Source organism: Hibiscus syriacus, unplaced genomic scaffold (genome assembly GCF_006381635.1).
Source record: "Hibiscus syriacus cultivar Baekdansim isolate YM2019G1 unplaced genomic scaffold, ASM638163v2 tig00111633_pilon, whole genome shotgun sequence".
In the NCBI taxonomy this organism is placed as follows: domain Eukaryota; kingdom Viridiplantae; phylum Streptophyta; class Magnoliopsida; order Malvales; family Malvaceae; genus Hibiscus; species Hibiscus syriacus.
This window is the reverse complement of record NW_024063139.1, coordinates 346986-369229: the sequence shown is the minus strand read 5'-3', so window position 1 is coordinate 369229 and position 22244 is coordinate 346986. Positions and strand designations below refer to the sequence as shown.

General features: G+C 35.2%; 1 pseudogene; it reads left to right on the top strand.

Annotated features, from left to right (window-relative positions):
* On the top strand, positions 1-915 carry LOC120166220 (annotated as a pseudogene).
* Positions 916-22244: the final 21329 nt, after the last annotated feature.

Here is a 22244-nt window from a genome sequence, read left to right as displayed (position 1 = left end):
ATGTCTTTATATGTTCCTTTTGATAGATTTCATCATTATTAGATTTTGGTTTTATTCTTTCATGTGTTTATGATGTACTTTTCGCTGATGAATTTGCAGATAGGAAGTTGCAGTCGCTGCTCCATCTGATGTTGCAGCTGCCATTGGTGAGCCAATGGATATCAACTCAGCCTTGCCCTTGTGATTAGGAAGTCCCAAGCACATGGTGGGCTTGCACGTGGATTACACGAAGCTGCCAAGGCGATTGAAAAGCACAATGCACATCTTTGTGTTTTGGCTGAGGACTGTGACCAGCCAGATTATGTTAAACTGGTCAAGGCACTCTGTGCTGACCATAATGTAAAACTGCTACATGCGCCTAGCTCAAAAATACTGGGCGATTGGGCTGGTGTAAGTAAAATTTCCATGCCTATCATGTATCTTTTAGTTGCTCAACGAGACCACTTTGGTCGTTGGTGAATATTACTACAAACTATTCTCTGCTAAATCAAATGAGATTACTTTTGTTCTTGATGCCAATTACGCTTAATATCGGGATGCAGTTGTGCAAGATAGATTCCGAGGGCAAGGCAAGGAAGGTGGTTGGCTGCTCTTGCGTGGTTGTCAAGGTATGGACATATATACATGGAAATACATTCTGCTGATCTGCACAATATTGTTTAGTCAATCCAATTTTGTCCTGTTTTGTTATATTTTCACCTGAGATCAGTTACATAGTCTGGCAATATTGTTTAACCATGCGTAGGTATTTATGATAGCCCTGGTTATGCCCTGCAGGATTATGGTGAGCAACACGAGGCTGTTGAAGTTGTTCAGCAACACGAGGATTAACCGATTGATGGTTTACTTGGGTTGATGTCTGCTGAGTTCTTTTTGTCGTTCCATTATTTTTTATGGTAAAGTAGAAGAAATATTATCTTTTCTCCAAGCTCTTCTGAACTACTTTTTTCTTTTCAATTGACGTGCTTTTAGTTTTAGGAAAAACCCTTTTTATGTTTGTATGCCTACGTGGATTATATAACTTGCTGGCTTGCCTTCAAATATATCTCATTTAAACGATAAGATTATGAGTATTTTTTTAGAAGAATTTGATTTTATTTCGTTAGTAATCACCGCATCAAATATTTCAAAAAGTAAGTTCTAAACTTTGACAATTTCAGGAGCACTTTCGGCATTAGGGCTGCAAATGATTCGAGTTCGATCCGAATTGAAAATTTTAAAATTCAACTTGATTTGATTTGAAAATTTGCGAGTTTAAAATTGTTAAGTTTGATTTGAAAATGGAGACTCGACTCAAAAGCTCTCGAGTTTGTAATTTTCAAGCTCCATTTAAAATAAAAAGTTGAAATCCAATTTGAACGTGAAAGTTTTATATTTTATTTCTAAAAAAGATAATATATAAATGTTAATATTATTAATAATTTAAGATTTAATAGATTATTATTTTTTAGTAACTCATGATTTTTTAAACTAGTAAAAAAATTAAATTAAGTTCATTAGATTAGAGTGTTGATCAAATTTTAAATGAGTCGGTCTCGAGTAATCGGTGATATATGAATGAGTCATTTACAGCAATAGTTCTAACAACGCTTAACTCGGGGCCATAAAGTTGATTAGGATGGGATTGCGAGAGAGGTTTGAAGATGATAAGAATCTCCGGGTGGGTAGCATGGTGAGATTTTTATGGATTCATCGTTACCGTAAACACACTATACCCAACGATTTGCAACTAATCTCAAAGCGTGAGTGAGTGCAGATAAATACCAAAAATTAATTATTTGATTATAAAAATGACACATGTCAGCGTGAGGGTTCCTTGACTACGTGTCGAGTAATGATTGAATAGATGATTTATTATATAAATTTCTTAGGAAACCTTGACAGTTTTCAAATCAATGCACATTATTATTTTGTGGCCGTTTTTACCCAAAAATCACTCCGACAAATTTTAATTATTCATCAGACATCGTTTAAAAAAAATTATCTATCTAGCACTCTTTGCATACAAATGAGAACAATGATATGTGCTTTTATGGGGTTCTGACACGCGCTTCTAAGGTACGGATAGTGATATGCGTCTTTTATTATTTTTTCAAATTTCTCGACCTTTAAACTTTCTCATGCTTATAAATAACATCTCATTCAATCGTAAACATCACATATTTAATTCTTTATATATTTGCTTCACCAGTTCCTCCTATATTTACTTCACTAGTTCGTTTGAACTTATGTTGTAAGGTAATTTTTTTTAATATATTATATTTATTTTATATATGACTATTTGGAAAAAAATATTATACTAATTATTTTCTATTATTTTTTGAGATTATAAAATTGAAAAGTGGGTTCATACGTCGAGACATATTTACCGATACAATAACAATATAAAATTATATTATTTAAATTGTTGTTAAAATTTTTAAATTTTTTTTATTAGGTTATATTTGAATTTCATTTATTATTTATTTAATTAGGCATATTTCAACTATTGTTTTTGTAGATATAAGACTCTCAATCTTTCAAACTCTTAGAATGACACGTATTTCAGGTATTGTTTACTATGATGGAGAAATTCGGGAAGATGAAACCGGCGTCGTGTTTGTATCAAATCATTCTGTCAAAATACCCTTCAAGAGAAACATAACTCTTGAGGAACTGATAACGAAGATTTCAAAAAAGGTTCATGTTGGAAGTACTAGAAGACTATCATCGCCTCAATACATATTTCCAACATCAGTGTTTCCGTTAACTTATACAGCGTTCGAACTATCGAACGATGACGATGTTGCAATGATGGTTGATTCTCAAAATCATTATTCAGATATCGATACAGAGATGTATGTGAAATTTGTTGAAGTACGTGTTGTTTGTGGTATGTCATTATGCTCCCACTATAGGTTGGTTTAACAAGTTGATCAAGTAGACAACCCAACAACAATAATGTGTAATGATTTTAACGTCATAATGGGAAATTCGCATCATGGTGTCATCCCATCAAGTTCAATGTGGAGGCATTTATCAGTAACTTCTTACGATCTGTACCGAGGTGGCTCCACAAACAATCTGTATGGCAACATTACGTCCAGTTCAAGGGAAAGACATTCATATGTCAATTTCTTATACCTGAATATGGAGATGCCCTTGACACAACAATCTGTGTAGTACCATTTAACACGATACCTTCAAACTCCAGGGGAGGCATTCAACTGCGAGCTTCTTCGACCTCAATGTCGAGATGCCTTCAAGTTCAAGGGGAAGACATGCAACTACCAACTTGTTCGACCTAAATGTCGACAGCGTAAAGGAACCCTCATCTCAAACAGAAGAACCTCTTCGTGAGCCAAGTGCGGATGGTACTGAGACTGGACTATTCATTCACCCAGAATCACCACATTTCAACATAGACTCCGATGAAGATGATGATGTAGATGAAGTTCCCATAAATATGGTATACACTGAACCTCCAACACACATATATGAAGCTGACTATGGTGTATTTTACAGGCCAGAATTTGCGGATGTGCCTAATGTTAGTGACTATGGATTTAACTCACCAGTCAATGATGATGAGTTATATAAAGGAATGAAGTTTTCATGCAAAGAATAAGCGATGATGATAATTAAAAATTACAATATTCGTAATTCTGTTCAATCTAGAGTCGATCGCTATACCACCGAAAAATATGTTTGCCACTGTGTTCAACGTGATAACGGATGCAATTTAATGGTTCGCGTATCGAAGAGGAAGAGAAAAAACAATTTATAGGAAATAACAATATACAACGATCCTCACACATATTGTGCTGGAGGAATTAACTAGAATCATCCCAACTTGGACTCCGACATGATATGACAAGCCATCATGCCCATAGTAAAAGCAATCTCCCATATAGCTATTGTTGTATTGATTTCAACTATACAATCGTAGTATGAGTATACTATCTCATACAGGAAAACATGGAAGGCAAAACAGAATGCCATTAAAAAACTTCATGGTGAATGAAATACATAATACAACAAACTACCAAGTTGGTTTAGGGTGGTGCGCATATTAAATATTGGACACTTATGGACTTTGAAACTTGCCATGCATACCACAATGATCAAGTGCTTAGTGATCAATGTTAATTCTATCAGCTTTTTTGGACTTACCCACAATGCATAAATAATGTGAAATACTGCAAGCCCGTGGTCCAAATCGACGGGACATTATTGTATGGAAAATACAAGCAAGTTTTACTATTGGCAGTTGTCCAAGATGATAATCGCAACAAACTTCCATTTGCTTTTGCCCTTGTTGAATGAGAATATATATATATTCTTGGGCTTTTTTTCCTCTGAAACTTACGCTCACGTGTTATCATGAGGGAAAAATATGTGTCATTTCAGAACGCGGAGCTGGGATCAAAGTAGAAATGTAATCTTTGGGTCCAATATGGCAACCACCCTATGTCCAACATAGGTATTGTATCTGACACATTGATGTAAACTATCATGGAAGGTTCAAGAAGAATAATGAACGCCAATTACTTGTGCGCATAGGTATGTTAAAATATTTTTTTCTGTCAATCATTTTCATTTTTTATGGAAATAAAGTTAGTAAGTTATATATTTGATGCTCAGGTTACGAACTACTACCTCAAGCATTTGAGTCCATGCTTCAAGAGTTGCGTGGAAAGAACTAGGAAGGATACGATTACATCGACCTCATCAATAAAGAAATATGGACAAATGCATATGATGGTGGATATCGATATAGACACATGACAACCAACTTGGTCAAGGCTATCAATTCGACCTTAAAGTGGGCACGTCATTTACCAGTAACAACTTTTATAAAAATGACATTTTCGTTTGGGAACGCTTTTTGCCAAGCTCAGGGGACAAGCTTAAACTTGGATGCAAAACGGCATGTCTATCTCCTTAGATTAGTTACAGATCTACAAAAAAGAATTGTCACGTCAAATAGAATATCTGTAACAAGCTTCTCTAAAATCCATGAATTGTTTCGTGTCACAGAGATCTCGCGTCCTCTTCAAGGGATTCAAACTAACTCGTTTAGAGTTAATCTACGAGACAGATTGTGCAATTGTGAGTTTTTTCAAGCTTTGAATTATCCATGCTCTCATGTCGTAGCAGTTTGCTCGCATACTTATCAAGGCTATAACCGTTTTGTGGATCTTGTATACCTAATACCAGAAGTGTTTAAGATATATGAATTTGAGTTCCCCCTAGGTAATGACAAAGATGCTAATGAGGTTCAGAATTGGCTTTTGATTGTACCATATACGTCCTTATTGAGGGACTGTGGTTGTCCAAAATCACTCTGTGATATGGATATTCGAGAAACATCTAGAGAAAATAAAAGATGTAGGTATTGTAGAAACCCATGACACAGTAGAAAAAATGTTCATCTCTTTTGTCATCAAGTAACTGTTGATGTTGTGCTTGATGTAGTTGTTGTTTATGAAAGAATAGTTTTTTTTTAATTTAATTTACATTTACTTTAATTTAATGTCATTTGATCATCACCGATTAATTAAACAAGAAAATGATACAAGACAAGGGATTAAAAATCACTAAATAATAAACTCATTTGCTTGAATTAAGTAATAAACAAAACAATAAAATCATTCGCTTGAATTAAGTAATAAACAAAATTAATTAAGTAATAAAAGGTAAATAATTAAAAAAATACAATTCTTTTTAAAGGAAAAAATAAAAACAAAAAAATTATATATATAAATTTATCGATGTTTGCGTTCTGAATGTGTTCCGCAGGGCGGAGGTTGTCTGTCTCGGGGAGGATTTCTTTTTATAATTTTTTCTAACTCCTTACTCTCATCATCATCATCATCATCATCATCATAATCATCATCATTAGGAGCATATACATTTTGTTGATGATGAACGAATGATGATGTATCACCTCTATAGAATAAAGACCCTGGAGGTGTATGACTGACTATCTCGTCGCTCATAGAAAATTGGGAAAACTGAGAAAAGACCAACATCGATGAGTGAGAAAACTATACATGAGGTGTCTTTGCGGCGACCATCGGTGGTGAAGCTGGACCCGCCAAATAACCAGTATATGAACCCTAAGTTGGATATACAAACATAGAACAATAATATCCTCCATGAGGGGTTATATAACTCTACAGTAGTGGCGACATCTGGTATAGAAATGGCAGTGGCGACATCTGATATGGTTGCGGAGCCATTTGCTACAGAGTGTACAATGGTGTAGATGGTAGCTGCTATGAAGGTTCTGGTGCTGCAGTTGAGGATAAACTAAAAGTGTCTACTCTCCGTCCATAAGTCGAGGGACGACAGGGTTGTAACGGTGGGCATCTCTGTCGACGTCCATGAAAGCTCTCGTCTCGTGCTTTCTGAGAAAGTAGGAACAATTTCTCATTCCTGTTGAACCACTCGTAATGACTATCTGTAACCGTCAAATAGTCCACATAAATGGGTTCTCTACGGGAAATACACCCATGTCGATCCTCTCATATCATGACCCACTCATAATGCTTCAGCAACCAGTCCATATTTGTTTCCCGCGTCGATCGGTACTATGCAACTCGTCGAGATTTTGAGGTGCTCTCAAAATTGATTGTACAAAACCAAATTACCAGAGCACGCGATCACTAGGATGTCACTCGATAATTGCATAACAGATAAAAGGGACCACCGCCATCCATACATTAATGGGCCCCTTAAGTAGTGTGGGATGCAAATCCTCATCTCTTCATTACAATAAGAAGCCCATTCAAACTAAAACAAATATATATATATAATTCTTATCAAAATAATAATCTAATTATATAACTATAATTAAAAATAGAATTTGTTATTTAAATACATACTGTTGTGTCAACCTTTTGATCAATGAGTACTCTAATTGATTCTAATTCATCAGGTAAATCCCGATGATCTTTCCTTGTAATAGACCACCTATTCAATGAAATAATTTTTATTATATACTAAATAAAATGATTAGTATAAAAATCAGTATTGTAATTACCTCAATAATAGCGGGAAGACCAACGAGTTCTTCACAACCGGACATAGAAATGGTGTTGGGATTTTTAAAAGCTCGAATCGACAACCGGAACGGTTTTCCAAGAGGGGTCGGAACGGTTTTTGTGATTAGGGAGTAAGGAGATTGAAAGATAAAAAATTGCACATTGATTTATAGTGGTTCGACTTCTCAACCAAGTCTACATCCACTACCTTTGCTCCTCACCAAGGATTTTCCAACAAATTCACTAATTTGTTCTTTCTTTTGAGGACAAAGAGATAACCTTACAACTCCCTAGTGTTTTCGAGCTAAACTAGAATCTTTCCCTAGCTTTTACACGGGATAAGCTAGAACATTTCCCCTTTACAAAAAGATAAAATATGTAAACAAGAAAACCTCTCTAAGGTAGGTGTTTACAAGATTGAGCTCACAAGAACAAAATATTTACAAGAGAAAGATGAAATAAGAATGAAAAACTATTCTCTTGTGTTTGATTGTTTGGATAGTTGTTCTCTTGCTTCTTCAAGTGTCCTTAGCTTGTATTTATAGCTTGGAATGTGTTTGAAGTCGTATATAGTCGTTGGGGATGTTTTGGAGTTGTTTGGGGATGATTTTTCTACTCAAAAAGGCTGGCCATAATAGGGGGTATTGGTACCCCATCATAGGGTATCAGTACTCCTTCATTAAATTCAAAGTAGCTAGCCGTTGCAGCCAAGGGGTATGGATACCCCTGGGGGTATCGGTACCCTCTTTGAATTCTGGAATTTTTTACCTTTCATGGGTATAGATACCCCTAAGGGGTATGGGTACCCTCTTTGCATTATGGAATTTTTGCTCAAATTCGATTTTAATAGACTTTGAATTATTTTTTGAAACCTTTTGAAAACTTTGAATAAATTCAATTCAAGTCCAAAAACATTTTGCCTTTAAATTTGTTATATCTAAACATATTTCAATAATCTCCCCCTTTTTTATATAATAAAATATTTGAAAATTTGTTTTTGGCAAAACTCTTCCTTAATAAAATGTTTAATGAAAAAGATATCAATTGCTAAAAAGATACTTATTATTACCAATTGTTGGAAAATATATGAAAATGTTAAGCTCCCCCTTTTTTCATTAAGAAATTGAATTTTTCAAACCAAACTTCTCCCCCTTTTTATTATATAAAAAATAATTCAATCTTTAAAGTTCTAAAATAACATTGGAGAGTAAGTGATATTTGACATTTAAAAATTATTTGAAAAATCAAAGCTCCCCCTTAATAGATGCATTCCAAACAAAATTTAGCTTTTATGAACTTAACACTTAAACAAAATTGAATTTCAACAAAGAATAACAAACATGTTAGTAGCACATGAAATTTAATATATCCAAGACTAAAATACTTTATGCAATACCAATTGTTGAAATTTGATACCAATTGTTAAAATTAAGTACATATTCATAAAGTTTTCTAAAAAAGTTATGCATTTGAAAAAAAATTGATATCAATTGTTATAGAGATATCATTTTCATTTAAACCACATGCATAAACATTCAAATTTAGGTCAAAAATTTAAAATTTGCAAAATCAAAGTATTTGAAAAATTGATATCAATTGTTAGAGAAATATAATTTGCATTAAAACCAATTTTGACCAAAATTTTATTATAATGAACTAAAAATTCTTAAAAAATTAATATAACTTTAAAATGTTCATCATAATCATCTTTTCAACATACAAGAGATTAAAATAATGATGCATAATCATTTAAAATCAAAACTCATGCATGCATAAATCCAAATGAGCAACCAAATAATCAAAATCAAAATCAAAAGCATTAAGCTTAGAGGTTACACATTCCTTTTTCATGTGTGGCTAGAGCATCTTGAATATCATCACTTTCATCACCATTGCTTCCACACACCTACAAGAGACATTTAAGTAGATTTTGGTATCCAAATTACTTTGGATCCTTGAACGTTAGTTTCAATGCCCCTTGTTCCTTTCGGAACCCATACTTGCCTAATTTTAAAATGTTTTCCTTTCTTCAAAGGACAAGTATGTTCCATATGACCATGATAATGGTAATGTGAGCATTTTGCCATTTTTAAACATAATATGTTGTTTTTAGAAATTAATTCTTTTTCTTTTATTAAGTTTCCAAGCTTAACTCCTAACTCAAAATTTTCTTTTTCTAAATCACTTATTTTGATTTTTGAAAGCTCTAAATTATTTTTCAAAATTTCATTTTGATTTTCAAAATCAATTTTTACTTTCAAAATCAAATTATCTTTAATTTTGAGTTTTGAAATTAATTTCGTATATATGGAATTCATGGTCTCAAATCCCAAATACAACCTATTATAAGCATCTTGTAACTCATCAAAAGTAAATGAATTAAATTCATTTGAGTTAGAAGATACCATTAAATCTTCATAAGTGGCCATTAGGCATAGGTTGACTACTTCATCATCATTGGAGTCATCTTCATCACTCAAAGCTGCCACATATGCCTTTTTCTCAGAAGATCCATTCTTTCTTAGAAGGGGATAATCATACTTGACATGCCCCTTTCTTTGACAATTAAAGCACACTGGGGGACTCTTCTTCTTGGTTGATTCATGATTTACTTCCTTGGAAGTCATGAATCTCTTTAACTCTTTTAAGATCTTGACCATATCATCTTCTTGTTCATCATTGTCTTCATCGTCCACCTCATCACTTGAATCTTGATAGCTTTCATTGGTGGATTTGAAGGCAATGCCTACCTCTTTCTTCTTCATCTTGTTGTTTTTCTTCTCTTCCCTTTCTTCATCTTTCTTCACCATCATCTCATAAGTGAGAAGGGTACCAATTAGCTCATCGAGAGTGAGAGACTTTAGGTTTCTTGCTTCGATGATTGTCGTCTTCTTCGATTGTTACTCCTTTGGAAGAGAGTAGATCACCTTCCTCACAAGCTTCTCATTAGGGATTACTTCTCCATATCCCTTGAGACCGTTGACAATCACGGAAAATCTATCCGTCATAGCTTTGATGTCTTAATCGGGTTTCATCTTGAAGTTCCCGTAGCTATGGTTGAGAAGACTTTTCTTTAATTCCCTCACTTTGTCGGTTCCTTCATGAGTGACTTGGAGCTTATCCCAAATCTCTTTGGCACTGGAACAAGATGATATTCTTCCATATTCATTTGGGCCTAAAGCACATAATAGAATATGTATAGCCTTAGAATTAAGCTGGAAATTTTTCTGCTCTTCTCTACTCCAATCGTTGTACTTGCCGGGTGGAGAGAAGTAACCGTCCATAATTGAGTTCCAAGCTCCTATATTGTAGGATTGAATAAAATACATCATCTTATTCTTCCAATGTGCATAATTTGCTCCATTGAAGAAGGATAGCTTGTTGACCGGTTGTGAATCCATAATAGGATAATCTTCAAGGTAATAAGAACCGGAGGAAAAAAATCATTTCTTTGTCGGTTGCATCAGGAATTGGTAGAGCTTTTTCGAGGATCGTCTCAAGGATGTTAAGCCTTTTAACGAGGTTCTAATAAGTACCGGAACGGTTTTTGTGATTAGGGAGTAAGGAGATTGAAAGATAAAGAATTACACAGTGATTTATAGTGGTTCGACTTCTCAACCAAATCTACATCCACTACCTTTTCTCCTCGCCAAGGATTTTCCAACAAATTCACTAATTTTTTTCTTTCTTTTGAGGACAAAGAGATAACCTTACAACTCCTTAGTTTTTCCGAGCTAAACTAGAACATTTCCCTAGCTTTTATACGGGATAAGCTAGAACTTTTCCCCTTTACAAAAGGATAAAAGATGTAAACAAGAAAACCTCTCTAAGGTAGGTGTTTACAATATTGAGCTCACAAGAACAAAATATTTACAAGAGAAATATGAAATAAGAATGAAAAACTCTTCTCTTGTTTTTGATTGCTTGGATAGTTGTTCTCTTGCTTCTTCAAGTGTCCTTAGCTTGTATTTATAGCTTGGAATGCGTTTGAAGTCGTATATAGCCGTTGGGGATGTTTTGTAGCTATTTGGGGATGATTTTTCTACTCAAAAAGGCATTCCATAATAGGGTGTATCAGTACCCCATCATAGCATATCGGTACTCCTTCATTAAATTCAAATTAGCTAGCCGTTGCAGCCAGGGGGTATGGATACCCCTGGGGGTATCCATACCCTCTTTGCATTCTGAAATTTTTTGCCTTCCAGGGAGTATCGGTAACCTCTTTGCATTCTGGGATTTTTTTTCAAATCTAATTTTAATGGACTTTAAATTATTTTTGAAACCTTTGAATAAATTCAATTCAAGTCCAAAAACATTTTGCCTTTAAATTTGTTATATCGAAACATATTTCAACAAAGGGTATGTGATACCACGCCCAACACTGTAGCAGAAGGAGACATCTGTCGATAGCATTTTTTCTATAGTCAGTAGCTTGACATATTTCCCCATAGAGTAATGCCAAAACTGTCGAGCCCCAACTCAGTGTTCTAGTCAGATAAAAATCAACGATGTGACGCAACCACATACAGTGAACCTGATTGCGTGATTTGTCTGATATCAGGAGCCCTCCTATAAGTTGTAGTATGAATGCTCGTGCATACATTTTTACATGCTCCTCCGAGGCGTCGCAGCTCAAATGCTTGAAAGTTGCATCCAACTAATTTAACGGAATTCGACCACCATTAAAATTAGACGGGACACCTCCAAGATACTCCTGGCACAATGAATGCCAGTCATCATGTGCCACCTCAGAAAGCACATCTCCATCTACCGGAAGCCCCAAGTGCATGGAAACATCCTTCAGTGTAATCGTGCACTCTCCGCACAGAAGATGAGATATGTGTGTCTCCGGTCTCCACCGCTCGACCAATGCATAAATCATGTTCGATTCTACGTTACAGTGCCCTTCATATCTAGATACGTAACCGAATCCACCCTCGACTAAATACGACTAGACATGGATTGGCATCTCTAACTTAAGATTACATATAAAGGGATCTAATATACGATCTCTCTCCTAATTTAATAAATATTATAGAAATTAATATATAAACTAATACTAAAAAATTAAATAAATAAATATTAACAATAATTAAATTTAAAATAGAATTTAAAAATGTTATTGTATCAGTAAAATGCCTTGAGATATGATGTTCATCTAAACGAAACATATCGTCTTCCATTTTATAATTGCAAAAAATAATAAAAAGTAAATATAATACAATTTAATAAAATACCATTAATTAATTATAAAATAGTATAATATTTTACCTTCTAAATAGAATTTGATTGGATTTAAGTTTTAAAAGGGTTTGGGCTTTGAGATGATTTGAGAGGATTTAAGATTTTGGTATGTTTGAATGAAAAAAAAGGTGTTTATAGGGATGGGGGGAAGGATTTGGCCCGATGAGATAATTAATGAGGGGAGTGTGAACGGTTGAAATTTAATTGAAATCATTTGCGTCTTTCTGTAAAGGGTGTTATATTGGTAATTTTTTTTAAAATTATGTCTGACAGGTAATTAAAACATGTCAGAATGATTTTTGGGTAAAAACTAATCTTTTGTATGTGTACTTTACCTTTCTCTTTTTGGCATGATGAAGAAGCGCAATGAAACCTAAAGTGAGTGGCATTGCTATATACAGCGGCTGGGGAAAATCTAAAGAGAAAGTGAAGACTCGATAAATTATAAAGATAATGAAATAGGGTTTTCAACGGAATACATTATGTAATTAAGGCTTCTGGGTCTTTGTGGGTGTGGGAGTTATTCGTTGGATTATACTGGAAAACCCTAACTCTTCCTTCCCCTTTTATCTCATCTTAAAATGGATTCAGATCTCCATAAAGCCTACACAAGAAGGAGCTATCTGAAAAGGGTATGTTTAAAATACTTCTCTCTCTTTTCCCAGGTATCGAGAGTTGGTTTCAAAGGAATTTTTATCAATTTGTTCAGAGGAAAAAGAGGGTAAGAAATGGATGATGAATTGTGAAGAAGAAGAAGAAGGGCATGCAGTAAACAAAGAGAGACTGACAGAAGAGAGAGAGCAATCGCAGGCAATTGTATGCAGAAGGCATACCTTTTTCCCGTGGTTGCTCACTTCTCTTCTGTCGGCTAGTTCATCTCTTTGCTCCGTGTTCCCCCTCAGCTCTTCTTCATCTTCTTCTGCATGCCATCAGAAATCGTCTAAGAACTTTATTTCATTGAAGCACTTTTGTTTGTTTGATCAGCAAGACATTTAAATCCCCATTTTTTTATTAATGTGGTGGGCTGTTGGCAAAGAGATAAAAGCTCAGAAAGGAAGTGATCCGTATCTACTAATTTTGCTGGCGTTATAGTATATCAACACTAGTTTTTTTTTGCTGCTGTTTTTATTGGGAATATTTCAATGATTAAAATAACAAGAATTCTCTGATAGAAACGTTGAAAGAAAGCGTGACTTTTGATGGTCCTTTTTCTCTTAGAAGAGAGAACGAAATGCTTCTTAGAAGATAGTGCGCCTGCTTACTGTTCTTATCTGAAAGGAAACCCGTCTCGGTTTCTTCGAAATTTTCCCTTTATTTAAAACCTGCTTCTTATTCATGGAGACCATGCATTTGTAAATACTGTTTTATCATAACTATTTCTCAGTTTCTTACCCTAAATCGGGCTCTGGTTTTTGGGTTTTCTTTGTTTTGTTGTTTTCTGCCGGTGATTGCTTGAGCTTTGACCTCGAATGTGAGTCCAACAAAACAAGTAAAAGATGATAATTTCTGGGTGTTCTTTTTTTCGAATTTCTGATAATTGTTTCTCCTTTTGATTTTATTGTCTTAGCTGGTGAACCTTTTTTATTATATTTGATATCGCGAGGGCTTTGGATCTGACGCTGTTTTGAGTATTGAGATAAGCAAAAAACCATAGGAGTATCATATTTCTTCTTATTTTTCTGCGAATCTTCACTATCTTCTTTCATCATTGAACGTATGGCTGCAGATGCAATTTAGGGTTTCATTCATTCATTGAATTTTGCTCTAATTTCATTCTTTTTCCCCATTTTCAGAAAGAGCTTCTCTATAAAATCCGGTCTCTTTAATATATTTGTAGTAAATATGTCTTGCGATTCTTTGCATATAAACTACCTTGTTTACTATTGTGAAGCAACGTACTGTCTCAAATATACACTTGTTATATCATCCAGGTAACCATTTTTAATTTCCTTACAGCTTGTTTTGGTTAGACACACACTCACATATATATAATGTTTAAATTTAATGTGATTGCTAGAGAATTTGATCTTCAATGTAGACAAGGAAGTCATCCGGTATGTCCGAATTGAGATTTTAAGCCTATTTCTTGATTTCATCTTTCTTCAATTAGCGCTTAAATGGTAAGCGACCTGTAACAGTTAAGCTTTATATTCATGGCATTGTATAGTATATAATAACATCTTTGAGTTTGAAATGCCTGCATATTTCTTACCAAAAAGCGACGGATTCTAGTGAGTCTGATGAAGGGAATCTATGACAATGCAATGTGACTTTGTCTTGAACTTGAGATATGCCCCTTTATAATGGAGCTGATCTTGAGGTTTTCATCTGGCCATTCATGAATATCTTAAAGATTATATTTTTAAAAAAGAGGCTTATGTGTTCAAATAATTGAAAATTTGTCTAGTAAAAGATTTAGATTCTTTTTTATAATCAAATATGATTGAAATTAGTGATCTGAGGTTAATTCGATGCTAGTATATCTTAGTTTCAATATGCATGGATGCTAGAATGAGATGGAAGTTAGTCTAAACAACAATCAGTAATTATTTGAATTTGAACATATAAATTATTGACTACGATATAAAGGATTTTGCAAAGTTCCGCTTAGAGTATAACTAACAATGATAGAATCCCTCACCATACCATCTTAGTCAATAGTTTATCATTCTCAACATGTCACACTAAGTCTATCTTTTTAGATTTAGTCTGGGGTGAATACAAGGCAATAGATTTAACTATTTGACAATAAACGCTCATACACTTTTGCAGGCATCGTGGTTGAACCCAGTACCTCAAGAGATATCAACAATCTCTTAACCACAGAGTTTGCTAGGTTCGTGCATTGCCCTGGATTTAAAAGTATGAAAAAGGGGCTAATATGGATAGAGATTTAGACAACCATTGTGAGATGATTAGATTCTAATCTTGAATAGGTGGACTTGTGAATCAGTTGTTGAATACTAGAAGTAGAAGTGGGATTCTGAATCCTTTATATTAGAGGAAGGTTAAGAATGGGGATATATGGTAGAAATTGACAGTCTATAACTTGAGAAATTTTGGGTGAATCCAAATTATTCCTACAAAAACTTATCTTCGTTTTAGATCTTTATAAGTTAACAACTGCATTAGTATTTAGAACATTTTGCCCTAATTAACATTATTTTGTATGTACAAATGTGGTAGGTTCTCATTACTTTCATCCTCCTTTTCTGACTGTATAACCATGCGATAAAACTGAAAATAAAAAGTCATTGTTATTATTCAGAGGCCACATATATTTGCATTTGACCTAGGATGATGAACTGTCATTTATTTATTTTTAAAATAAATTGTGAAAACGTACATGACCATTGACCATGGTGTAAGTTTGTAACGTGTATTCAATTTTTTAGTCTAGTTTTATATTTATATTTGCCTCCTTTGTTCCCTTGATGCTCCCGAAGAACAGGCATTCTTCACATCTGTCTAAAGACATGTTGCAACAGAAACACCGATAATAGCCATATATGTACGATTACAAACAAAGGTGAATTACTCACCTTGAGAATTTGACCTGATTACGTTTCAAAGTTGTGGCCATGCAGTTGATCAACATGGCTAAATAATCCATGAAAGTTTCTTAGTTAAATCAAAGTTAATTCAGGTTACATATCTATACTGTATATGTATGAGCCTCGTAGGATGTCAAATGGTTTTTTGTACGGTTTTGCTAGTGCATTTATATACGGTGGACTTATTTTTATTGGTTTCTTGTTGCAAAAGTCATCTCTCACTTTATAGATGATGTTCCCATTTGGTTTGACGGTGCATTGGCTTATGTTTTATTTTGGGTATTAATTCCACTTGGTTACACTATTATTGATCAGGTTCTTTTTTGATATTACACTTTCAGAATTTGTAATCATAATACTGTGTTCCCCACAATCATAGATGGAGAAAGAAACGTTGGATATGAATTCGAGTAGGCTCCAATCCTCATGGAAGCATCTCAGTAATTCATCCTCGGACTTTGCATGGAGTAACATCACTACTGAAAACCAAAAACTACTTTTTCCTTGTGGCTGAGTTTTTCATGATGACAGGGTAGTAGAACAAAACCGAACCCAATGTCGGTAAGGCAGTACATTGTGTCTTGTTCTGGGAGCCAGAACAAGAACAAGAACGATTGTATTTATTTTTGGATTAAGTTAGTGTGTGATGATTGGAGGAGATGAGCGTGGAGATGTAGGAGAAATCGGGGGAGACGAGCATGGAGATGTATTAGAAATTGGGGTAAGTGGAAATCGAGGGTTAGGGATTCAGACATGAGAAGGGATTGAAAAAGGGGAATTAGGGATTGAAGATCGGGAAGGGGAAATGATGAACTTACCCTTTGATGCAGATCAAATCATTTACCCTGTGCATGTTGAAGTGGATCAGTTGGAGTCTTCAGCCCAGAACCGTAGAGCAGCCCAAGTCAGAGAGCCCAAGTACCTGTAGAAGAACTGAAGAGAATATTAGTCAGTTATAATTGTTACAAAGACAGCCAGCTGGCACTTTTGCTATTTACGTTTTTAACCCTCTAACTAAATAAGACTGGAGGAGATGTAATTGAATTACTCAGATTGTGAATGAAGTATCTTTTCTATACTCTAAATTTCTCTCTTTCTATTACCTCATTCTTGAGTTTTCCTCTAAATTTCTTAAACCACAACAAATTGGTATCGAGAGCCTCGGTTCTGGCAAGCAGTGGGCATGACAAAGAAGAATCAAAACATGAATGAAGCTAATCTATCAGGCCTGCAGAAACAAATGGAGGATTTAACAGCATTAGTGAAGCAAGGACGGGACGAGACTAATCCACCTAAATGGTGGGAAGTGCAGGAAAATAGAATCACAACAATGGAATCAATAATGGTTACTAATCAAGGCTATGTTAAAATGTTGCTGGTGAACAGGTACAAACTCCTAATGCTTCTGAAAATGGAGAAAAAAGTCATGTTTTGGTGACTGTGGTAAAAGATAAATCCAGATTCACTTATAAACCGGATGAGCCTGGGATATTAAAGCAAAACCTGATGATTGTATGGTCTTAAAAAATGGGAATCAGTTAGGTGAAAATAGTGAATCTAGACCTATTTTGATGGGGTCTGAAACAGAAAGAAGAGGTCCAGGAAGTTCTTTTAACAGTTCAGGGTTTATGTGGCATAGGCCTAAAATTGATTTGCCATTTTTTGAAGGGGTTAATCCTAGGGGGTGGCTTCAAAAATGTCTTAAATATTTCTCTCTGTGTAATGTTCCTAATGAGCAGAGGGTAGAAGTAGCCACTATGTACCTAACTGGGAAAGCAGAGGTTTGGTTTGATGGGTATATTATGCAGAAACACCATGTTACTTGGCATGAATTTGAAGCAGATCTTTGTCATAGATTTAGTGACAAGTCTTTTTCTGATATAGTAGAAGAATTTACTAAGCTGACTCAGAAAGGGACTGTTGAGGCTTACCAAGAAAATTTTGAAGAGTTGCAACCTTATATGTTATTAAAAAATCCTACACTAAATGAGGATTTCTTTGTATCACTCTTCATCAGTGGACTCAGGGAGGATATTAAACACAGGGTCAAGGCTTTAGATCCTAAAAATTTGACTGAAACATGCAGACAGGCTAAACTTTATGAATTATCTGTTGACTTTGAAAACAAAAGATGGAGACCTTCTTTTAAAAACCCACCCTACCCAAACCTCACTACTAATTCTAAACCAGCTTCACTGCCAGTAATTACCAAGAGCACAACAGTTATAAATCCTAAATAGAATCTTCTGGATTACAGGAGACAAAATAATCTTTGTTTCAAGTGTGGAGAGAAGTTTATTCCAGGGCATCAGTGTAAGTCAAGGAATTTAAATACGATGATTGAAGAAGATTCTGCTGTTTCAATTGAAACTGTTCCTATGGATTCAGATCATCAAATGATGCAGGAAGAATAGAGTTTGGAAATCTCTATGAATGCTATTACTGGCTGTATTAGCCATAATACTTTAAGGATTCAAGGAATAATTCAAGGCAGACCACTCAGTATTTTGATTGACAGTGGGAGTACTCACAGTTTCCTGACTCCACAGTGGGTTGATGCTGGTATACATGTACTTACACCTTATCCTTTGGCCATTACAGTAGCCAATGGATAACAACTTCATAGTTCAGCAAGGTGTAATAAGGTGGAGTGGCAAATGCAAGGGCATTCCTTTGTACATGATTTCAGACTCTTGAAACTAGGTGGCAGTGATATGGTGTTGGGGGTAGATTGGATGAAACTATTTAGTCCTATCTTGATGGATTTTAATCAAATGAAATTGAGTTTTCAACATCAAGGGCAAAAAATTATTATACAGGGGCAGCAACCATCAAATTTTTTACAGCAAATTTCAGGGGCTACTCTACTAAAAATGACAACTTCAGACTCATCTATTTTGGGACATGTGGTTTTGTTGACTATGTATGAAGAAGCAAAACTTATTCCAGCAGCTCTTCAACCTCTTTTAGAGAGATTTCCACACAATCAGAAAGAAGAAGTGGAAAAATAGATTGCTAGTATGCTTTCAAATTCTATTATTCAGACTAGTAGGAGTCCATTTGCTTCTCCATGTCTTCTTATTAAAAAGAACGATGGTACTTGGTGATTCTGTGTGGATTACAGGAAATTAAATAGCTTGACTGTCAAAGATAAATTTCCTATACCTGTGGTTGAAGACTTATTAGATGAATTACATGGAGCAGTTTATTTCTCAAAGATTGATCTAAGATTTGGGTATTGGCAAATCAGAATTAAGTCTGAAGACATATATAAAACAGCATTCAGAACTCATCAAGGCCATTATGAATTTAAGGTAATGCCTTTTGGGCTTACTAATGCCCTTGCTACATTTCAAGCCTTAATGAATGAATTATTTAGTTCTTTCCTTCGAAAATTTGTCTTGGTGTTTTTTGATGATATACTAGTCTATAGTACTTCTATGAATGATCATGTTACTAATTTACAAATGGTTTTAGAAGTACTAAAAAAGAATCAGCTATTTGCCAAGCTGTCCAAATGCTTTTTTGGACAAACTCAAGTTGAATACTTGGGTCATATTATTTCAGCTGCTGGAGTATCTACAGATCCTAAGAAGATAAAAGATATGAGGAATTGGCCTGTACCTAAATCTTTAAAGTCTTTGCGTGGATTTTTGGGATTAACAGGTTATTACAGAAGATTTATCAAGAATTATGGGTCAATCAGCAAGCCTCTGACTCAGATGCTTAAAAAAGAGTTTTAAGTGGACTGAGGCAGCTTTGAGTGCTTTTGAATAATTGAAGAAGGCTATGTGTGTTGCTCCTGTTTTAGCCTTACCAGATTTTGGTAAGGGTTTTTATTTAGAAACAGATGCCAGTTCAGGGGGCATTGGTGCAGTTTTATCTCAAGAGGGCAGGCCTATTGCCTATTTAATTAAGGCTCTAAGTCCTAGACATACATCACTCTCTATTTATGAAAGAGAGTATCTTGCTATACTTTTGGCAGTTTCTAAGTGGAGGCATTATTTGGAGAGTAAATCTTTTGTGATTAAAACAGATCATGAACCACTAAAATATTTGTTAGAACAAAAGTTGTCTACTTCCATTCAGAAGAAAGGATTGACTAAGTTAATGGGGTTGGATTATAGTATTCAGTACAGGAAAGGCAAATCAAATGTTGTTGCTGATGCCTTATCTAGGCAGTGGGAAGATCAAGGTCAGTTTCTTGCTATGGGTACCCTACTCATTCCTAGTTGGGTTCAGGATGTGGAAGGAAGTTATAAGGAAGATGATATAGCTATGCAATGGATTTCAGTTTTATCTGTTAATCCTAATGCTGATATTAAGTGGAAGTATTCAAGAGGTATCCTTAGATATAAGGATAGAGTCTATATTGGGGTTGCTGGGTCTTTTAGATTACAGATACTTCAGACACTACATGATTCACCTTATGGTGGTCATTCTGGAAGTCAGGCTACCTATCAAAGAATTAGGTCTTACTTTTATTAGCCTAGGTTGAAAGCCATGGTAGCTACCTATGTAAGAGCCTGTACAGTTTGTCAACAGACCAAGGTAGAGCATGTGGCCAAACCTGGACTATTATAGCCTCTACCTATTCCTCAACAGGCTTGGGAAGTAATTACTATGGACTTTATTGAGGGTTTGCCTACATCATTGGGGAAGAATTGTATTTTTGTAGTGGTTGACAAATTTACTAAATATAGCCATTTTTGGCATTAGCACATCCATATACAGCAACTGGGGTGGCTAAATTATACCTAGATCAGATCTATAAGCTTCATGGCCAACCTAAGATGACCATTTCAGACAGGGATAAGACTTTCACTAGCCTTTTTTGGAGAGAGCTAATGAAGCAGCTGGGGACTCAGACTCTATTTAGCACTGCTTACCATCCTGAAACTGATGGACAGACAGAAAGAGTAAACCAATGCTTAGAGCAATATCTAAGAGGTCTTTGTTTTTTTCAACCTAAGCAGTGGGCTAAGTGGTTGCCTCATGCTGAATGGTGGTATAATACTACCTACCATACTGCTCTAAAATTGACACCTTTTGAAGTTCTATATGGCTATAAGCCACCTATAATGGTATGGTAGACAGACAGTCCAATGCAAGCAATATCAGAGTTAATGCAGAGTAGAGAAGACATCAGGCAGTTGGTTAAGTTTCAGTTAGAACAGGCTCGTAATAGGATGAAACAACATGCAGACAAAAACAGAACAGACAAAACCTTTCAAGTGGGAGATTCAGTTTACCTGAAATTACAGCCGTACAGACAGACTTCCCTTGCCCTGCGAAGGAATTTAAAGTTAGCAGCAAGATTTTATGGCCCTTACAGAGTTATGGAAAGAATTGGAGAGGTGGCTTACAAACTGGATTTACCTGCGACCTCCCGTCTACACCCAGTTTTTCACGTGATTCTTCTAAAGAAACACGTGGGTAACTCAATCGTTGCTTCAACGGAACCTCCTGCCATAGACGAAGAGGGTCATATTCGAATGGAACCTTATAAGATTCTGGGTAGAAGAATAATAAATCGACAGAACAAACCTGTAACACAGTTGTTAGTGCGATGGAAAAACCTTGATGAATCCAGTGATACGTGGGAGGATTATACTGTCCTCAGAGGTCAGTTTCCAGGCTTTGATCCTTGGGGACAAGGATCGTTTCCAGCGGCGGGTACTGTGATGATTGGAGGAGATGAGCGTGGATATGTAGGAGCAATCGGGGGAGACGAGCATGGAGATGTATTAGAAATTGGGGCAAACGAAAATCGAGGGTTAGGGATTGAGACAAGAGAAGGGATTAAAAAAGGGGAATTAGGGATTGAAGATCGGGAAGGGGAAATGATGAACTTACCCTTTGATGCAGATCAAATCATTTACCCTGTGCATGTTGAAGTGGATCAGTTGGAGTCTTCAGCCCAGAACCGTAGAGCAGCCCAAGTACCTGCAGAAGAACTGAAGAGACTATTAGTCAATTATAATTGTTACAAAGACAGCCAGCTGGCACTTTTGCTATTTACATTTTTAACCCTGTAACTAAATAAGACTGGAGGAGATGTAATTGAATTACTCAGATTGTGAATAAAGTATCTTTTCTATACTCTAAATTTCTCTCTTTCTATTACCTCATTCTTGCGTTTTCCTCTAAATTTCTTAAACCACAACATAGTGGCAGCAGATGGATCAGCAATCGGAATTATGACATGAAGAAGTTGAAGGTAGAATCAGAGGTAATGGAAGAGATATACATGTAATGTTTAGTTTTGAAGTGTGAATTAGCACCATGCTTGGACTTGGTTGAGCCATTTCCCTCTTATTACGTGACCCAGCAGTATTGCAGTTATCTTAGATTCTATCGCTTGTAAATTAAAAGTTTTATATAAACAGGATCTAATTATATTAAAAGTTTTATACCT